The following is a 20,804-nucleotide window of genomic DNA, read 5'->3' on the forward strand; positions in this document are numbered from 1 at the left end:
GCGCGCGCGCGCACACACACACACAGGGCACACGCACTCCGCCGCCAAGTGCCGGCCTTAAAAGCACCGCCAGCACGCCACGGTCCCCGTCCCCCCTCTGCCGCCGCGCTGTAGGGGGGGGACTCCTTCCCGGCGGTTGGTGGCCCGAGGGTGGGCAGCTGGGGCAGGAGGGGGGAGTGTGTCGGTGCAGCCCCCCGGCTGTGCGCGCACATCTGCACACATACGTGTATGCACACGCGTCTCTGCCTGCGCAGCTGTGGCCACACCTGTGCCCACGCGTGCACACACCTGCATGCACTCACACACCTGTGCCCAGATATGTACATGCACATCTGTGCATGCACACACCTGCGCGTGCATGCACACACCTGTGTGCACACTCAGCTGCACACCACGCAGCTGTGAGCACACTCAGCTGTGCACACACACACCTGTGTGCACGCCTATCTGCACACACCTGTGCGCACACATTTGTGCACATACTCAGCTGCACACACATCCACAAGCCCACATCTGCACTTGCATGTCTGTAGGTGCTCATTTGCACACACAGGGCTGCATGCATGCATCTTCCCACATGTCCACATATAGCTCTGTGTGCACACACCTGTATGTGCATCAGCACCCATCTACATCTGCGAAGCCCCATGCACATCCCTACGTGTGTCTGTTGTACATCTAGCTACACAGGCAGTTGTGCACACACATCAGCACACAGCTACACATCTGGTACACATGAGCCCTGCAGAGGACTGAAGTCTGGACACAGAGCTGCAGGCACACATCAGCACATATATGTGTGCACACACTGAGATACATCATCACGTGTGTGTGCACACACAAAGGCCCATCAACACATATATGTTTGCAAATGCTGAGACACATCAGCATGTGTACATGTGCACAGAGGCACACATCAGGATGTGTACATGTGCATGCAGGCACACATCAGCACATGCATGTGTGCACACCAACACACATCAGTGCATGCGTGTGCACACAGATACATCAACACATTTACGTGTGCACAGACAGACACACATCAGGATGTGCATATGTGCATGCAGACACACATACCAGCACACGTATGTGTGCATGCAGACACACATCAACACATGCATGCGTGCACAAGGACACATCAGTGCATACACGTGTGTGCACACAGATACATCATCAGCACATACGGTCCGTGCGCGCACCGAAACGCACCAGCACATGCACGTGTGCGCGCAGACACACACCAGCACGTGTGTGCGTGCCCCTAGCGGCTCACAGCAGCACACACGTGTGCGCGCACAGCAGCACACAGCAGCACACGCGTGTGCGCACCCCGGGGCACACAGCAGCACACCCGTGTGCGCCCCGGGCGGTTGCGCCCCCCGGCTGCGGGTGCCCCGGGTGCCGAGCGGAGCCCCCGCACCCCGCTCCCCTCACCCCGCTCCCCTCACCCCGCACCCCGCACCCCGCACCCCGCGCGCTCAGCCCCGGCCCCTCCGGACGCGCAGACGTGACGTCGGATCGCAGAAAATTATTAGTTTTCCTCACCGGCCCCGAGGGTCAGGAAACACGAAATTACCATCTTCGCAGCCAATTTCGAAGACACTAGACACTTCTGTGTCGGCGTCGGAGTGTGGGTTGTTTTTTTTTTTTTAAGCAGTTCCCATGGAAAAGGAAACTCCCCATCTCTTCTGATCACATACGACAGGTCCTGTGCATGTCTCCGGTAGCTTAAAACAACACACCGATATTTATTTTCCTTAATTAAGATTGCATAAGATAGCCCTGGGTCCTGGAGACTTTTCTACAGACTGTAATGACGCCATGTAAATTGTTTTTTATGACCCAATATACTACATATTGTCACATTCAGCCCTTGAATAGGAAGCTAAAAATCTCGGTCCCTATTTTTCTTGTTAATGAGGGTATTATTACTAGGGGTATAATCTCATTACTTTTTGGGGAGGAGAAGAACTCGTTGGAGCCACTTTGAAAAGTACTGAATATATTTAAATGAAGCAAAATCCGTCTTTCTGCTAATTGCTGATTTTGCATGACATAGAATTATTGTTCTGATTTCGGGGGCGCAGGGTGTGCGGGGCTGAGGGCGGTGGGCGAGGGAAAGGGTGCCGGTGGCTATTTCCCCTGCTCAGCTCTCCCATCCAGATGAATGAGCGGGCTACCCCATAGGAAACTCCGATTGCAAATTTCCATTCTTTTAAACATCACAAAAATAAAATAAGCTGCAGCCACTTTGAGTAATAATAATTTGAATGAAATATTTGCTACTTTAAGATTTTTTTCCCCTCTTTCAGATGATCCTCTTGTTTTGCATGTGAAAAAAATCGTCTGAGATTTACAGCCCTCCCAAATGGAGATAAAGCCTTGGCAATGAGTTGGAAACCTGTTGTAATCTGTGATCCAGGAAACAAAGAGCCTCATTAATGCAGAGACTTTGGTGAGCCTTTGATGTTAGCTAGCATAGCATTCACTCTCAGTTCCATTTGCATTTAAACATTCATAAAAACATCATCTCTGCTTCCTTTGCCTTAAGCAATTTAGGAGTAAAGTATAGCTTCTATTTAAAGAAACCCACTGTGGTGAGGCTTAGAATACAAATATCACATAATCTTCAAGCAGAACAAATATTTTATCCTACATTTCTGGTGGGCACATTTAATAATATTATATTTAAGACCCAAAATAAAAATTCCATCTTATTTTCATTAACCTTACACCATATATTTGAGTGAAAAGAGAAAAGGGCCCCTGTTAATTCTAAATATACAACATAGCAATTTGTGAGAGTAAGAGAATCCAGAGGATTTTACATTATTCGCAGGAGCTGGATTTCTGAAAGCTGGATGCCTACAGCAAGGTGCCTAAATCCTTTTTCAGGTACACAATGCTGAAATTTTTGAACAAGATCACTTTTTTATATATACATAGTTTTCTGGACTTCAGAATCTTCATCCTCGTTTTAGAATGGAGTAAAAAAATTTTTAAATTTTTTTTTTTAATTTTTGTTTTTAACAAACAGAATCGTTAAAAGTAAAATACTAAAGAATCAGAATAAGCCTAACATGTGGAGATTTACTTCCAAGAGAAGGCACTGTTGCTCCCAGATGGCATCCTGAGGGAATGGCAGCATGTGGGGAATTTGGGGAATCGCTTAGAAAACAAAGGCCTATCTATCTGATTATTTTCAAAAATATTATTCACCAACACACCTATGAGAAGTGGCACAGTGCTAAAAACATTGAAGTTGGCTTGACTTGATGTTTAGAAATATTCAACTCGGGTTGCCCATGCTCACTGTACCACTAAAAATAAAAGAGTGAGTTGAAATTGATCCCATGTCACATTGGGAGCTCTTTATGTTTTCACTCTTAGGAGCAAATATAAGGAAATCTTTATGTTTGGTGCTGTGAGTCAGTTCAGCCAGACTCATGTTTTAAGCATTATAAGCAAGTTTCCTATATGGTGAATATCCAAAATTAAAAACTGAAATGGAAAACACTTAAAAACAACTTTACCTTGGATAAAATATTTCTGGAGCTTGATCAAAGTAAAACAAAAAGCCTGGCTTACTTGTCAGATCCTATCTGCACTGAACTTCAAGGTTTGATTTGTATTATTTACATGGAAAAGGTCCCAAGAAACCAATTTGGCACTAAATATCTTCATTACGTTTTTTCGCTTGTATGGGTGATTAAATCAATCTAGGGTTCCTATTTTAATTTTTTTTGAAAGGTGCAGCCATCTGTGAATTGAGGAACTTTTCTGATGTCATCTTTGTGCTTCAAACATACTTTTTTTCCCCCTCCTTTTTTTAATTTTTTGTTTTTAAAATAAGGAGACTGTTAAAGGAGCACGTTTGTTTCACTATAAGAGTTTCTAACTGTTCTTCCAGTAACTGTTTAGAATTAAAGTTGTATAATAAATTTTTAGACCATTTTAACTGTAACACCTGCAGGTAAGAGTACACCAGATTAAATTATAACCAAGTCTGTCTGTCTGTCAGTCCGTCTGTTCCTCACCCTGCATTTATCAGTGTGTTCTCTGAATGCTGTGTGTGAAACTCAGCACATGTTTTTGCACCGCGCTACGCACCGTGCATTATGTGGCTTCCCAACACACATTAAGTGAAGCCTCTTTTTTAATGTCAGTGTAAATGTTGCCACTAACTTCTCTTAGGCTAGGGTTTCACCTTCTGTTCTTTGAACGGGGCTTCAGAGTGAAGCACTTGGATTTATTTAATTTATTTGGTTTTCTCATTTTTTTTGTTCATTTAATAGAATCAGTTTGAAGTAGATCCCATTTTACTCTCTTTGGACACATTTCATCCTCTCGTACAAGTTCATTTTATGTGGGTAAGAGACACGTCTATCCCTGGAATGTTGAACACTGTACATCTGCCTTCCTATTTCATTGTATTTGCAGCAAATATGTTTCCCTGGTAGCCATACACAAATCAAAGTATGCTTCAATTTAAAAACAGATTTATTATAGCATGGGTTTTTGTAGCCAATTAACCGATTTTCTACTAACAGAGGAACCCTTTAAATATTTACTGTTCTTTGGAGAAAAACATTTGCATGATCGTCCCATAATGATGGTTTGATTGATAGATTGGCAGCGCCGATGTTTGGGATGAGACGGATGAACACTCCAGTGCAGGGTTCCAGCTGGGAGCAGGAGCTCCTGGAGGATAGGCTGGTACCAGCTGAACTAATCCTGGCAAGTGACCAGAGTAAATCAGGCCACTGAAAGCTCTGTTTTGCCCAAAGGGGTTTACACTGGTGTAATTACCTCAGCATAGTCATAGCAGGAACATTTCCTTAGTCTAGACAAGCTCTAATAGGTAAAATATATTTATCGTTTGCAACTGAAACATCTCGACCCAGCTAAGGCAAGGGCAAAATCTCATGTCTTCTTTCTACCTTGCCTTTCCTTCACTCACGTGCGCCCGGGTAGAGCAGCATTTTGCGTTGGTGTGGAGCATGCTCCAGTTTTGTTGGTCTGCGACAGAAAAAAGGGTCAAGCAGTCACTCAGCCATTTCCCTACTCGATTCACTCTGCCCATCTTAATCTTGCACCATTTTAAGTGTTTATTTGACTTCGTGCATTGATCTAAATGTACTTAAAGGATTCACTGGCAGCTGCCAAAAGATTGCTTTTAAAATACCAACAGAAAATTGACTCCCTGACGTTGCAATATTTAGGTTGCTTTTGAATGTCTACATGCTTTTCTGGAAATGTTTCCAGCTGTTAGGACTGGAGACTCCCTTTTTCCCCCTTGGGAAGCAAGTAGCGAAGGCACTGCAGTCTGCTGACTGGGGCCAACATCCTGCTTTTTCCAGGAAAAGAGGATAATCTCTCTCGAAAGCCTTTATCAGATGTCAGGAGCTAGAGTGTGAAATCCATTTTGGAGGAGACTGGGCTCTTTGGATAACTCCCTGCACATACGGCACAAGCCATCGCAAAATCTCCCAGAGCAGTTTTTGGTTTATCCTTTGTTTGGAAGATACCCTCTCCTTCAATTTTTGTCAAGTTGTAAGACCGTCTCTTCAGGCCATTTTCACTTAAGTCTTTTCTTTGTTCCTGATACAAGTAACAGTTCAGATTACTAAAGGACTTTAAAAGATACCTATTTTTCAGTCGATGTGTTTTGTTCACCTCTTGCTGTTGGAACTGGACCAAGAAACTGGCATTGTGTTTAATATTTCTTATTACTTTCACTGTCAGGTTCTCAGGCGCTTGCCCAATGCTGAAAGATCTGAGTTTCAAACAGGAAGGAGCATGTTTATTTGTTTACAAAAACACTTTTCCAGGGCTGCATCCTGTGGTCATACAATCATCCAAGTAGTCCCTGCTCTGATGAGTCATGCCTCTAAATTAAAAGGACCTATGAAGACGGATTTGCAGAATCACACTCATTGCTTCCACAACCGTTTTTCCATAAACCACAGGGAAAACGATGTTGATTTTCGGGTCCATAAAACTTCATTTTTACCAAACAAAAGTGCTGGGTACCTTTTTTCTTTGACAGCGTGCTTTCCATTGTAACAAAATCCTTACAAGCCAATAGAAGTAGCCCCTTGCTGTACATTTTGTACAATTCATATAAAGTACACTTTGTGCTGGAATTCGTGTTTGTACATTGGATGGAACAAAGTACAGGAGAAATCCAAATATTGTTCTTTTAGCTCAGGCCCTGCTCAGACATGCTATCCAGGCTGCAGCTGAGCCTGGTTAAGAGGTTGTTACCCAGAACCAGCTTCCAACTACTTCTTCCCTTCTTGCACATCTTGCACCGAATGTGACTGCACTCCATCAGACAGGGCAGCATAATTCCACACGTAGGCACTCCCAGCCTGGTTCTGTCCGAATGAGCCAGTTTCTGAAAGACAGCCTGATTGTTAAAACCGGACTAACAAAAATAATTTCAAAAAAACTGGGTTAGATAGATCTGAATGAGTATCATGCTGATAACAGGGCTGGATGGCAGCAATGAGCTGCTGAACTGAGTGACAGGCTGAACCTGGTTTTAGTTGCCGCGACCTGGGACATCTGAATGGAGAGCTGCTGTCTCTGGATGCTCAAGAGGGCAGTGAAAGGACCCAGACTCAAACTAGAGGCTGCTTTGCTGAGAGGTACCTGTGGGGCTGGTGCTGCTGGGGAAAAGAGTTTAGGATTATTGTGACAACCTTGGCTGCAGCTCTTTCTGTGATGCCCACATTAGCCCATCAGACTTCTGCAGAGCAGAGCCGGAGGCTGCAGCAGTCTCTTGCCTTACACGAACATGCATTTGAGGCCCATGGCAGGAAGCCCTCCCTGAGTCTCTGCAGCCTGATCACCTCCTTCCCAGTGCCAGAGCTGTGCAGAAAGAAAGGGGGAAAGAAATGGAAACAGCTGGTGAGAAGTGAGACTAAAAGGGAATTGTCAAGATAATGGTGGTAGAATAAGGTGGCCAAAGGAAAATTATTCCAGTGTCTAAAAGCCACCCATATCATGTGGGGCATACTGACCGCTTCTGATACACACAGCATCACCCCAGACCCATGGCAAAGGGTGTCTTTCTCTGCACTTACTAGTTGTTTTTTTTTTCTTCTGAACTTTTTTTTTAGTTTAATATTGTTGCCTGCTGTGAGAAAGAAGAAAAATAACTAAATAACTGAAGAGTTAAGGGGAAAAATGAAGCAGGGAAAAGAACATGGGACTAGGAGGGGAATGCTGAATTTATAAATGTTCACACCACAATTATTGAAAGGAAAAGGAGGAAAGAACCGAACATACTTACAAATCTGAATTCAGCAAGGCAGAGCTTTCTGCTAATGAATGCAGAACACTTCAATTTACTGCTTGGAATAGATTTTTATTTATTTTGCAGATATTGTTTCTTTCAGATCTTTACTGATGACTTTCTTGAGACACACTGACAAGCCAGGGTGAGCTTGTCAGCATCATACTTCTTTGTACTTCAGAGTGAAAAATGAAAGAAAAGTGAGGAAAGGTAAAAGCGGAAGGGAGGCTTGTATTCCTGCATCGTTTATGCCACCCCCTTTATCCTTGCCATTTCCCTCTTGCCAACAGTTTCATCACTTCCCCTAGCTCAAATGGATGTGGGGGACCTTGTGCGAAGAACAGAATGGTTGCTCCTACCTACTTCCTTGCACTTCTGAAGTGGCTACAAAGAAACCAGATTAAAGCAGCATTAAAAGCTGTGCTACAAATCCTACCATATTAAGCCAGACAATTCTCAGAGTTGTTTGGGGCTTGCTGAACAGAAGGGGTGCCTTTGAGTTGAACTACATGTTTCAACAGTATGTTGTTCTGAAAAGTGTTGTATATGTGCCGACATCCGCTGTTGGCATGTGTACAGACTGAAGCTTGCCAGCTCCTCCTAATCTGGAAAGAGGAGACATGCAGTGTTAAATACATGTGTCATCACTAGTCACCCCCCCTCCTGCCTTCCCCCCATTTTTATCATTTGGTTGTGCAATATACTTGAACCAAGTCAGCCCATTTAGTTTAGATGAACTTAGGCCAAATAACTGTACTGGAGCTGACTTCAGAGGCTCGAGAGGAGTTGCTGGAGCAGCTCTTCCATAAGTAAATGCAAACACTCTGTTATGCTCCTTATTCTGCTCCTTAGACAAAGGGCCTTTGGTAGGGTTGCAGTAGGGGGGAAGGGAGGGAGAGCCCCTAAGAAAACAAACAGACTACGCAGCTCATTGCATCACGTGACTTTTGACTCCCATCATTTTAAATCTTACAGGCAAAACAGCGTCAGGCTTAAGCAGGGCTTACAAAGGGGACTCCAAGGAAACCCACGCTGCAAGGGATGGTTTTGGTGACTCAGTAGGTGACACGGGTTCTTGTGAGTCAGGACTGAACTGGTGTTCTTGCATGATGTTAGTACACTCAAACTTAGGAAGTTTTTCAGACTGAAAGCCTGACTACTTATGCCGTAAGGGTCCTGGGAGATTTTTGCACTCATACAGATGGCGATTCCAATCTCGTTCAGTTCAGTTATATTAATTGTGTTTTCCCTCAGTAATTGCTTTGTGTGTTGTCAGTTATTGCCCCCTTCAAGGCTTTGACCATGCTCTATACCACAGCCCTGAAGCGGGACTGTAGCTGGTTGTGATGCACCTTTAACTAGTTAGCTGGAAGCGAACACCTGGGCAACCACAGCACCAGCTGCTCAGTATTTAGGTGGAGGTCTCACAGCTCCCTCCTTTCTCCTGATGATGGCTGCAACACCGGTGTTATGTGAGCTTGCTCATTTACAACAAGCCTGTGTCTGTCTGCAGGGGCTGTAGGCATACCTTTGGGTTTCAGGGCTGGCTTAAGCTGCCTTGTGTGGCTCTGTGCTGTGCCCCCAGCACTTTGCTGATCTTGGGGTATGCTCAGGAGTTACACGCAACTCTCTTTTGTGTTTTTTTTTGGGTTTTTTTTTTTTTTTTTTAATGTGGCTTTGGTGTTCCTTATCTTGTCCAACAAGTGGGCTGATAACAGAAGCCCTGAATACAGCCAGGAGCCCAGGATACATTTTGATGGATCCTGGTCCAGGCTTCAGCTGTTGAGACCCTCAGTTTTGGACTGATGTGTATGGGAGTTTGTGTCCCTAATTCTGTGGTGAATCTGTTAGTTGTCTGCTCATGATGTGTGTGGATCCAGGAACAATGCAGTAGTAGCAGATGATGTGTTTCTGAAGGCTATGGCGATGTGGAAGGTGTACAGTTGCAATAGGTAGCTTGGTAACAGATAAACAGAAGTGGCCAAGAGTTTTGGAGACTAGAGAAGAAAGTACAGAAGCAGAGACTTTATAAGGACAAGAAGAAAAAGTACTTAAAAATGTGATAGTCTGTTTTAATGGCTAAACATGAATTATGTTATGTGATGCTTTCATCTTAGTGTAGGTTAGCATTCCCCAGCTTTTTATATTTGTATATAAATATTTTTCTTGAAGTAAAGTCAACCTAATTGGAAGTAAGAGCTATTCTATGCCGTTTATTTTAATACTTTAATATATTTCCCCTAGTTAATCATTGCTATTTCTAAATATAAATTTCCTTTCCTTTTCTTTCAAGTCACTTAAAATGAAAGGGCCTGCTTTACTCTTTGACCTTCTCTAACAAGCAGACCCTTGAAATGCAGCATTTCCAGAAAGCAAGCTGCAGGAACAACAGATGGGTTTAGTAAATTACAGCCTGCAGATGAATTGTATGAGGAGTCAGTTTGGGATGGAGGCTTAAAATACACAGAAATTTTCTATGCTGTAGCTTGTTTCTTGCTGTCAGACACTGCCTGGTAAATGCGTAGCTTGTGTGATGTTGGCTTTCTGTTCTGATTGATTTGTAGAAGCCGTTCCATCCCAAATTACCAGCTATTTGGGTCTCAGCCTGCAATCCTACTCAGCCAGGAGACTGTCCTCTAGGTACGTTTCAGTATTTTGCATTTCTTTTATTTGCTAAATCTTTTCTGACAGACTACTTATACCAATCAGCAGATTCTAAAACCTGTTTGTGATTTTCCAGGGATTTAATAGACAAATTAGTGCATGTGTATTTGCAGGACAGGTGACTCCTAAATGATAATAATGTAGTTTATAATCAAAGTGCCTTTCTTGTAACAATAATCTCAAGCTAGACATTTGCTTATCTTCCAATGTGTTAATCCTTTTCAGGATTAACAACTTTTACTATGTTTTTAATTTTTTTTTTTTCCCCAGAAGCATGGTCTTGGTTCTGCAGACCTTGCTGACATAACTAAGTCTTACTGAGTTCATGAGGTGTGATTGTGGGAAGGACTGTGGGAATGGATGTTCACCTCAATAACTTTCCTCTATGTGACTTAGCTATTGCTCTGAGGTTTGAAGCTGGTACTGAATTTGATACAGAGCAGCAGCAGTAAGTTGTCATTGTGATCAAATACAAAGCTTCTGTGGGGAAGAATAAATTATTTGCATGGGTGTGATGAACGCTGCTTGAAGGGAATTTGATAAGTTGCATGTTGAGCACTGGGAAAATTTCTGCAGACTATCTATGCTGCTCTTCACGGTGTCAGAAACTTAACGTTGAAAGGAGATCATCGTTGGCTCTGGTTATTGCACAGTATTATCAAAGGTCTTCTGAAATGAATATATCTAAGAGAGCATGGCAATCAGTACAAGATCGGGTAGGCTCAGGATGTTTTACATAAATAAGGATTTATTTCTACTTTCATATTCATAAGATGGTCAACACATTTTACTACCATTTCCTATGCTGTGTCTGAGTTTGCAGTCCTTGAAGTCACTTGCATTTAAATTGCTCGCGTGACAGACTTCAGTGAAGCCCTGCATCGGGGTTTTGCATGGAGCCAATGTTGTTCAGTATGGGACTCGCAGGAATAGTGTCTGCTTGAGCTAAAATATGATTCCCTTTTGTAAGGAAAAGATGCATAATGGTAATAATGAGGATGGTAATGACAAGAACCTTGTTAACACTTGGGAAACTTGCGTAAAATATTCTCAGGGCTGCTTTCTGCTTGCCCGCTGTGGTATCAGCAGCTGCAGTTCACTATTTCCCACTGCCTTGGTCCCCAGCCCGTACCGACTAGGGACCTCTTGGCGTGCAGCTCTGCTCCCATCCCAGGCATGCCCTGGCTTCCTTGCAAAGGGAAGTAGTGCGCGTCAGGGAGGGCTGTGCATGCAGCTCTCCTCCTGAAACAGCAACGGTGTGGGGCAAGGGTGTGTACCCAGGGACAAGGATTGCAGGGAGCATCTGCCCAGCAATGTAGATACTGCCTCTAGGGAACCTTCCTAAGGAAGAGTGTCTGGCATTTTAAATGCTCTGCTTGCAGAGCAGGTCTCAGTGCTACAGTATTTAATGTGCTGGTAGCATCCAGTGGCCAGGCTACAAATGCCATGCTTACGCTTGGTAATGGCATTACAAGACTCCGCAAAATTTCCCCATAGCTCACAGATCCAAGCCGGATTGCTTCTATGAGAAACAATGACACAATACAAACTTTAACAATTCCAGTAAAACAGCAACCCCAGCCTGTACATGTGTGTTTTTTCCAAGGCAGACACTGTGAGTGAAAAGGCAATCTCTTTTTTTCTTTTTTTTTGTTTGTTTTGTTTTCAAAAGATCCATCCCACAACAGTTATCTCCACAGCAGCATTCCTAGGGCTACTCACGTGTGAAAGGGCTGCAGCAACGCACAGTAACTGGAATAGTTTTTCTGTGACATGATTTGTTACTGCTCTAAGATTGTGGCTTCATAATACGAGTTGTTGATGCAGAATATCAGTGAGTTGTCACAGTGATCAAACAAAGTCTTTTTCTTAAGCCACTCACAGCAAGGCTACATAACGGTTTAAGATCTGAAAGGTCCAGCTGAAACTCCACAGAGAACTGCTTAGGGAGGCAGAATGTAATTACCGATGTTGGAGTCTGGCCAGGTTTCCAAGGTTAGCACCTTTCATCTCGACATCAAATCTTTAATGACCACATGTGGTAAAGACATTTGTTCAGCATCTCGTTTGGGAATATAGCATATCCAGAGTTACTGTGCCCCTGTTGTCATGCTGGAGTATTGGTTCAGTATTGGTCTAAGGGAAATTTGCTCCCAAAGTTGCCAGTAATTCTTCATGGGCAACGACACGTTTCCTCTGGAGACTCCCATATGAGTACAATCAGGACCTACTGGTCTGATTTTTTTTTTTTTTCCTTCCTCTAAATGATCTGGTCCTCTGTCCTTCTTACAAGCTAATAGTGAGCACTATAATTACCCTTATTTTCAGGTTGCCAAATAAAGTAATTAGAGAAGTAGGCATTATGATTTTGGAAAGATACATTAGAAAATGAAGGGGAGTGATGACAGCATGTTCTCGCAGTGCCAATTAAAACACTGCTGAGGAGATTCAACGCTGCTTCCGGGAGAACCAAGCAGGCGAAAGAGATTCACAGGGATTCACTCAGAAGGACTGCAGAAAGGCTCCTAAGCATATGGCATATGGAAATGCAGCCAGGGGAATAACCTATAAAGTGACTTTCTTGAGCACGGCATACCATTTAGAAAGCAGATGGAACAATCTGAAGCATCTTTAAAGAAGATACTTGTTGTGACATCTGAGGTGGTCTAGCTGAAGCAAAGGATCATTAATTGCATTTACCTATTAATTAGTCTGTTTAGACTCTATCAAAGACTTCTTTTTATGACCATTGAACACATTAAACTTTCCACTCTAATTTCTGTTTAACTGTAACTTTTGCTTAAAAAAATAATCTAGGCTATGAAGGTTTGAGGCACGTTGAATGAAAGCACAAAAAGAATGTGTGCGTGTGGGCCAAGGAGATCGTGAATGCCTCATAGTATAGTGAATACAAACTGCACCCAGGCTGTAATTCTTAATGGATGTGGAGAAATAACCTCTTCCTCAGCAGCAGTTTTAATTGCTGAATGAACAACTGGTTCCCAGTATTCTCTCTTATAATGAACTATATGATCCTCACCATGTGCCAAGGTGGTGCACAAGGCCTTGGTCTAAGTCTTGGAGTTTTTTCCCTTGATTGTACATCCATGATGTGAAGGTCTATTCCAGCACTTTACACCCACTGCCTTTTAGGTACTTTGCAGTGAAGGTATGTAAGTACTTCCATTTTACACATTGGAAAAGTGAAGTCTAGATGTTTCTTGTACAAAGTTAATCAGGAACTAAATTTCTTAGCTTCTCTTCCAACACTGATATTGGAACACATCACTTTAAAGCAAGGGGAAGTTGAGTTTGTTCATTTCTAATAATAGCACAGCATCTCCTGAGCTCTCTGGTGAACCTTGCTGGGTTCTGTACAATATATTGTTGTTCATATGAAATAGCATTTAAAGTGCAATAAAATTCTGACTTGTGTACTTAAGCCAGCCAGAGCTAAACGTGAGTTAAATTCTTTCCTTCAAAAGGCCATTTTGTTTTCGGATTATTGACCTGTATCTGTTTCTTATCAGTCCAATTTGTAATCTGCTAAACAAGTCAGTTCCATTTCTGCCTGGCATCTGTCACATTCAAGCATGTATCTGCTATAGAGAGCTGTAATGCTCACAGGTGTTGATGTCACTCGCTATGCAATTTTGCAATGCCTCTTTGACTATGCCTCTGGGCTCAGTCTGTGATGGTGTTTCTCCTTAGTGGGTGTTAAAGAGCAGGAGTTTGGTGTTTTCTTGCGTAGAGTGTGACCACGTGCTATGGCAGTTTTTTTACAAATAAGTGTCATAAGCCAAGACAGAAGAGGTTTCTAAAAGCTTTGGCTGTTTTCCTTCAGGTATGTACATCCCATTTAGCCAAAGAGAAGCTACAGTATTATTAGCAGCAGCTGTAACCACTGCGTACCTCCCCTGATGAAGCACACCAGCCTTGCTAAAGAGGAGCAAGAAGACTTCTGTGTTCTGTGCAGGTTTTGCTGGGAATGTCAGTAACTGTTCAGTCTTGATGTATTTTGTAGCAAGACACCATATTTTTTAGGAAAATATGAGCACAATGACTCTCTAGTACTAAATATACCAAATACAGAGGTGAAAATAATGGAGCCTGGGGCATCCAGGGCAATAGAGGTGATAAATCACAGAGAGTTGACCATCTTGAGATACATCAAGATCATCTTGTCTAGTATAATAGAAGTATATGCTATGAGGCAGTTTTCCTTCCTTGTGGGTAATAAATGCATGCCTGTATCCAGACAATGTTTGGGATGTGGTCCCTTACAACCTCCACCAGAATCTGGTCATGTGCTTTGTTTCCCATCTTTCTGTCAGTGGTACTTCAGCATTTCAAAATGTCTGGGTGGGTACATTCATGGCTTTTTTTAGAAGTGATAATAAGAAGCACATGCTCTTCTTCAACTGGTGTTATTGCTACAGCTCGTTATGATCTCATGAGCATGCTTTTGATGCCATGAATAGCTGCGAGGCAAACCCGGAACCACTACTTTAAGTCCCCAGGAAAGGGGAAAAGTCTTAACCCTTTTTGTTTTAAGGTACTGGAAAGCACAAAGTTTCCACCTGATTCTCATTCCTAATGCTGAAAGCCCCTCAGCAGTGGGGAGGCAGCTGGTATGCCAAGACCCATGCTGGCTCCAAGGCACGGCTCTCCTGTTCCCCCACACTCCTTGCTCTGCCTTCTCCGGCACAGAGTATTTGGGGCTAAAAATGTCTGTTTGCTCTTTGCAGTCAATATTTTTGCCTTGGATTAGGAGGCTCTGGATGGGGTCTGGGGCAAGCCTCGCACTAGCTGTGGCCATGACATGGCAGCAGCCCTCTGCCAACTCCAGACTAGTCTTGTGGTGGGGCTTGAGTACCAGGCATGACCTGCCTTGGGCAGGCTGCCCACAGCTGCGCGGGCTCTGGCGGGGGCACTGCCATCTCGCAGGGCCTGGCGGGGGCTGAGGCTGGCGAAATGGCCGCCCTTCCCCTCCGGGGCAGTGCCCACCACCCCCTCAGCAGGAAGGCAAAATGGCTGATGGCCAGGCTGGGAGGAAGACTGCAAATACAGTGGCTCGTGGCGGCCCTGTTTCTCAAAGCCTTTAAACCTGAGAAGGTTAAATGCAGAAAAGCAAGGTATTTCTTGCTGGTTTTGGTGCTGCAGGGTTGGCTGGCAGGGCTGTGGGCACTCGCTGGGAGGCTGGCTCTTGCTGAGGAGCCACCTGTCCCTGCAGGGCCAGCGGAGGGGGAGGCCCAGGGACAGCCATGCCCCTCCGTCCTGCTGCGGGGTGAGCCGAGCCAGCCTCTCCCCCTCCTGCTGCCCCTACGGTGCTTGTGTTGGCCTCCTTCCATGTCCAGCGGGCTGCTGAATTGCAGTGTGGCGGGTGGCGTGGCTGGCAGCAGCTGCCACAGGAGGCCATGCCACGGAGGCCGTGCCATGGCAGACACTGTGCCTTGCTCCCTGACGGCCTGTGCCTGCTCCTGCACGGCTCCCATGCTCCAAATTTTACCCCGAGTCTTGTGAGAATCTATGAAGTCCTTGCTCCTGCAGTCCCAAGGTTTGGCTTGCTTTCTGTCCTGTTAAAAAAAAAAAAACAACCCTACAAAAAATTCTAGTTTTCAGGACTCCAAAGAAAACCTTGGGGGGGAAAAAGGGCCCTGAAGTCCCAGCCAGAAAGGAAGAGAAAGCCTGAACATCTTTATCACTTTTGGGGCTTTTTAAATCTCATGATTATTTTTTTTTAATTGAATCTTTTTTTTTTACTTTCTGTGTGCAGTCTGACTAATGACTTTTGTAAACTTGTGTTGGCAGAACTAACAACAGCTTAAATAAAATGACTAATTGTTTTCATTCATCAGCTATTCATTGCAAGAGCAATTACAGTTTCAGCGTTCTGCCCCCAAATGATGGCCGGATCCTGCAGTCATGTATTATTTATATTACCTGTCTCCCTATTTACATTCTCTAGCACATAGACGGATCTATTCAGTGTCCAGGCCCCTTCTTGTAAAACCTGGTTGCTTCGGATTTGGGTCACAATTTAGGCAATCTAGTATACCTGCTGCTTCTCTTGATTCCAAGCAAGAAATAACTCAAGCTACGAGAATAATTTGTAATTTCTTCATATGGTGGTAGGTAGCTACTAAAATGTTAAGATGTCCTTACATTTTCTGTTAAGCTGAAATTCAGCACCAAAGGCAAGTTGCCATACTATCGCCAAGACATCAGATTCATTGTGTGAAGCATGCTAAATATTTCAGCTTGTTAGTAATTTTACTTTATCTTCCCATGTATAAGATTTAAGAATAAAAAGCCTCACAGCAAACCTCAGGTTTTCTAGGCAAAGCACACCCAGTCTGTGAAAAGAACCAGAAATTGTTCAATCTGACACTGTTAAATAAAAGACTAAACTTTCACCTACCTGCCTGTTTGACATGAGTTGTTGGACAGACTGAGTAAGCTGCTCTGGGAAGGAGCTCGCGTTCCCTGGTGCCCTGGGTAGGGGTGAAGGATGAGTCTCTAAAGGTCTCATCGTCTGGGATTTTGTCGTAGTTGTGTGGTTAGAAATCATACCAGGATAGAACAGCTCAGCAGGGATTCAAGTCCTCTCTTCTCCAAAGGTCCACCTGTGGTCGCCTACACTGTCTGCCTGGAGCACAGGGAGTGTTCAGCCTGCGGGAGCGGTGGGAGAGATGTGTAGGAATGGAGTCATGGTGCTATAAGCACCTCCATCTGTGAATCTTTATTGCTTTTCGTGCCACTTCACTGCAACATGGAAGAGGCACAGAAATTATCTACTTTGGCTGTAACTTTGAAATGAAATTGAGACAAAAGCCCAAATAAAGACAGCTTTACTGGATTCTGTTGAATTCTGGACGTGGATTGGAAATGGGCAAAAGGAAAACTGAGGCTTTGAAAATATTAAAATCTAAATAGGGAATTACTCATCTAATCCAAACTTCATCGCTTGATCCTATTTCTGTTACTTCAAATTACATTTGTGTGTGTGATACCATGAAAGGTACAGTATTCATTCCTGAGCCCCTTATCTGCTGCTTGTCCACGAAGCAGCTGTAGTTGATAGCAAGTAATTCATGGCAGGTGTGTGTATGTGTAAGGAATCAAAGTGAAAATGGCAATCTTAACACTATATACATGGCAGATCTCAAAACACTTCACAAAGTGAAGGTGCCTAATTTAAAATCCTCCCACCACCCAATGTACTAGTTAAGAGGAGGGAGGTGAAGCATTTGTTTGTAACTGAGCTATTAAATGTAGGATTTGTGTCTCATAAAGTGGCAGCATTGCTTTTCAAGGCTGATTAGGAATGGTGACTAGATTTGGGTCCCACAGCCCTTGAAATGAATGTAAAACTCACTCCACTTCAATGGGAGACGGGTAGAGAAAGTTGTTCCTATTCCAGTATCTTCCCCTATGAGTGTCACAAGTAGTGTAGCCTTGAATTGCATAAATATTGTACCTAGGTTTTGAATATTCTGGAAGTAATCCTTAATGTTAATGGTAGCAAAGTGATACAAGAGGTATGAATCTCCTAAGAATTTAATTTTAAACACTGCATCTGAAAGTAATGCAGTTCTATTACAACATCAAAACTACTTTGCATATATATATACTTCTCTTTTTCAAGGCTGTCAATATGATTTATGAGCAGCAATTAACTAAACCTTTTAACGCCATGTGACAGAGGTGTTGCTGGGCCCACTTATGAGCTAGGCAAGCTGAGGCACAGAGGTGTCAAATGTAGCTTGGCAGCGATGCTATTGCAAAACGAAGACCAGAACCCAAGAACCCTGAATCATAGCCCCTATTCTAAGAGCTGTCCATTTATTGTTAGAAGAGAAGATCATTAAAATCCACTCCGCTTGCCTGGGAGACTTTAGGAACTTACACATGCTTTTAAATGCAGAGGGGTTATCTTTATTAAATGATGAATTTATTCGTCATTATACATAATGCTGAAGAAACATATCTAAACCATGGTGGAATGAGAATCAATATGGGTCAGTAAAAAAACATTCCTGCTGAAACAGACTTTTCCTGTCATTCAGCAATGTTTATATTCTGTGCTCCCATTCTGCCGCTCTACCTATGTAACATAAAAGCATTTTAAAAAGGTAAATGGCAGATGGCTTGTAGACTACCGTACTTTAGTGCTTGTAGACCATGAGCTTCCTTCCTCTGCTGGTCAGCAGGACTGAGGCTGTATCAGCCTTCACTGTAAGGGGCAGGTGTGGGCTCTGTGTGCTTTTTGCACTTACAAAATAGTCTGGATTTGCAAATCCCTGTTGAAAGACTGGCCTCGGTGCTCTCGTTGGAAACCTCATAGGATCGTATAATGCTCCTGATGGGGGGAAAAGGTGTTTGGAAAAAGGCACTCCAGTCAAGGCAAAATTTCCCCCTACTTAGCTGAGGGCACAGCAGCACACAAACCTTGCAGTGTCCCTCAGACACCATGTTCGCTCTCAAATGCACCACTACTGCTGTGGCTGTAATGCTACTGAGGCAGTGCTGGAGTTACAGCTGAGTATCTGCTTGCAGTTGTGGTCCCAAGAGGGTCTGCAAGGTGTTCTAGATTGATAGAAGAGGTGCACTAAGTATCAGCTGATGCTGGAATCTGGATACGGCCAGGTATTTTGGAAAAAAAAAAAAAAAAAAAGAAAAAAAAAAAAGAAGGATGTCAACCTCTACTTCACAGCACTATGTGTGAAAGAAGAAATTTATATCTCATAGCTTCCTACCTGCAAGTACATTCACATTAGTAATATGGTAAAAATTCCAGAAGATCTACTTTGCTAATTGTGGAAGGACAGAAACATGTGAAAACTTGATAAATACATCATGGGGACTTGCCATGTGTTTAAATCTTGGAAAGGGAAATGCTTTATTCACATCTGAAAGTAACAGCTATGTAGTAGTGGAAATAATACTTTTTTGTTGTTGTTGTTGTACAGAGGTTTCTGCCGCATGGCAGATGATTTAATCAGGGGGATTTTTTTAATAAAAAAGGAAAGTAGAATATAGATGTGGGTAATTAATTATAGGAGATCCTATTTCTGTTTTTAGCATAAATGCATTTGTTATTTGTAAACCTGACTCATTTTTAAAGACACACATACAAAAGTGGGCCCACATTCAGAATTATCCAGTTCCTTGTATGAGTGGTGCTTCATAAGCTGGTATCAAAATGTTCCCTGGTAATGGTCTGGGCTACCATGACAGTTATTGCTGCGACTGATACACATCACCTTTATGTTTATTTTCACATGCAACAATATCAAACTCAGAGCAGTATTTAACTTTTTGCAGATAAGTATTCAAAAGAGAATTAGGTAAAGAGATAATATTGCTGAAGATAACCTCAGAGATATAAACCTCATTCTCAAAATCAAAACTAAAGGCAAAATAAGTAGCCTTTTAGGACCCTGCAATCCAGCACAAACTTTGCAGCCCATAAGACTGGATGGTTTGACTATCCTTATGTTGTTCTGGACACCTGATTCAACTCAAAATTCTGCAAAATTGTAAGGCAATCCCTGCCTATTGTTTGTTTGGTGTGGGTTTTTTTGCCCTTTTTTTTTTTTTCTTCCTCCTCTGGCTGAAGGTGCAAAGCAAAATAGGTCTGTGGTCCTGCTCTCATTACAGCCTGTGAGAGTTTGCTTACACTGAAGTCACTGACAAAACCCTCAATAGCTTTAATGGGGGCAAGAACAGGCTCACCGTGATTTAGTCTAAACTGTTCAGCTCAAGGCAGAGAGACGGGGGCTCTTTGAAAATGACAACTTGTGGGTTTTGGAGAGGTCATTAACATATTTGTCATGGGGGAAAGAGGGTAAATAAGGAACTTGAAAAGAAAGACAGATATTAATTACGCTTCAGACAACATTGTTGTGTGCTGATGACATACTGTAGCTCTCCAGACAACTATAATTTGCAAGTGAACCCAACGAGTATGAGACTTTACAACAAGCCAAGCAATTAGTTCTTCCTGAGTTGCAAGAGTGACATCATGTGTGCAAAACATGCCTTCGCCTTCAGCTAACAACACGTACTCATTTATTCTTCCTGTAGGGTCACTGTTTGCTGTGAAGGCCATTAAATCATACCTCTGATGGATGCGCTAAGATTGAGTAGTGAATAAGGGTCCCTAAAGTGCAGATAAAGAATCATGTGTCCAAAGCACCAACTATCAAGAAAGGCAACTCCAATATCCTATAGCTGGCCTAAAAAAAGTTTTGTGTTCTTCTAAATGCCTTAAGTTATTTTTCCAGGGTCTCAAAAACTTGTCCTGTTAAAGGGATCTGACCTGATAAGTGGGGTTTTGGGGTTTTTTGTTTTGTCTGGAATTTGTCAAGACTTTGTCAGAAAAGGTGAGTGGTTGCTTTTATGAGGTTTTTATACAGAGTTCTGAAAAAATCAAGGATTTTATTTAACTAGGAAATGTAATAGAAATTAAATACTTGAATAGTGATAATACATATCTGGATATAGATTTCCAGTAGAGTGTGTGTGTGGTTTCATAGGCTGGATTATGTAATGTTTTGTGCTGCATGAGTTTATCAAAGAGACTATAAGGATCCATCTGGTACTCAAGGAGGAATAAACCATCTCATTGGTCTATAGAGACAATCACTTTTATTCTTTAATCAGATTCATAATCCCACTGGAGTCACACATACTACTTACCTGCAGTAAATTAAGCTCCTGCTTAAGTGCTTTGTAGAATCAAGAGCCAAAAAAAATCCCATGAACATTTTTCACCTCTTTTGTCTGTTTAGAAGAGTGATGCAAATTGGCATGTAGTGTTTGCTATTTTTGC

At 42.9% G+C, this 20,804-nt stretch overlaps 1 long non-coding RNA gene across 3 annotated transcripts in view; it reads left to right on the top strand.

Moving 5' to 3' along the window:
* Nucleotides 1-6,223: 6,223 nt before the first annotated feature.
* LOC114013686 (uncharacterized) overlaps nt 6,224-20,804 on the top strand; it is a 33,441-nt gene continuing 18,860 nt past the window's right edge. For 2 of the 3 annotated variants that reach the window (XR_008748604.1, XR_008748606.1), the window contains exon 1: nt 9,711-9,943. This is a non-coding gene — a long non-coding RNA (uncharacterized LOC114013686). Of the gene's footprint in view, nt 6,654-9,710; nt 9,944-20,804 lie in introns of those variants that run through there. The other variant, XR_008748608.1, reaches the window with a different exon arrangement.

This window comes from Falco peregrinus, chromosome 8 (genome assembly GCF_023634155.1).
Source record: "Falco peregrinus isolate bFalPer1 chromosome 8, bFalPer1.pri, whole genome shotgun sequence".
NCBI classification, from domain to species: domain Eukaryota; kingdom Metazoa; phylum Chordata; class Aves; order Falconiformes; family Falconidae; genus Falco; species Falco peregrinus.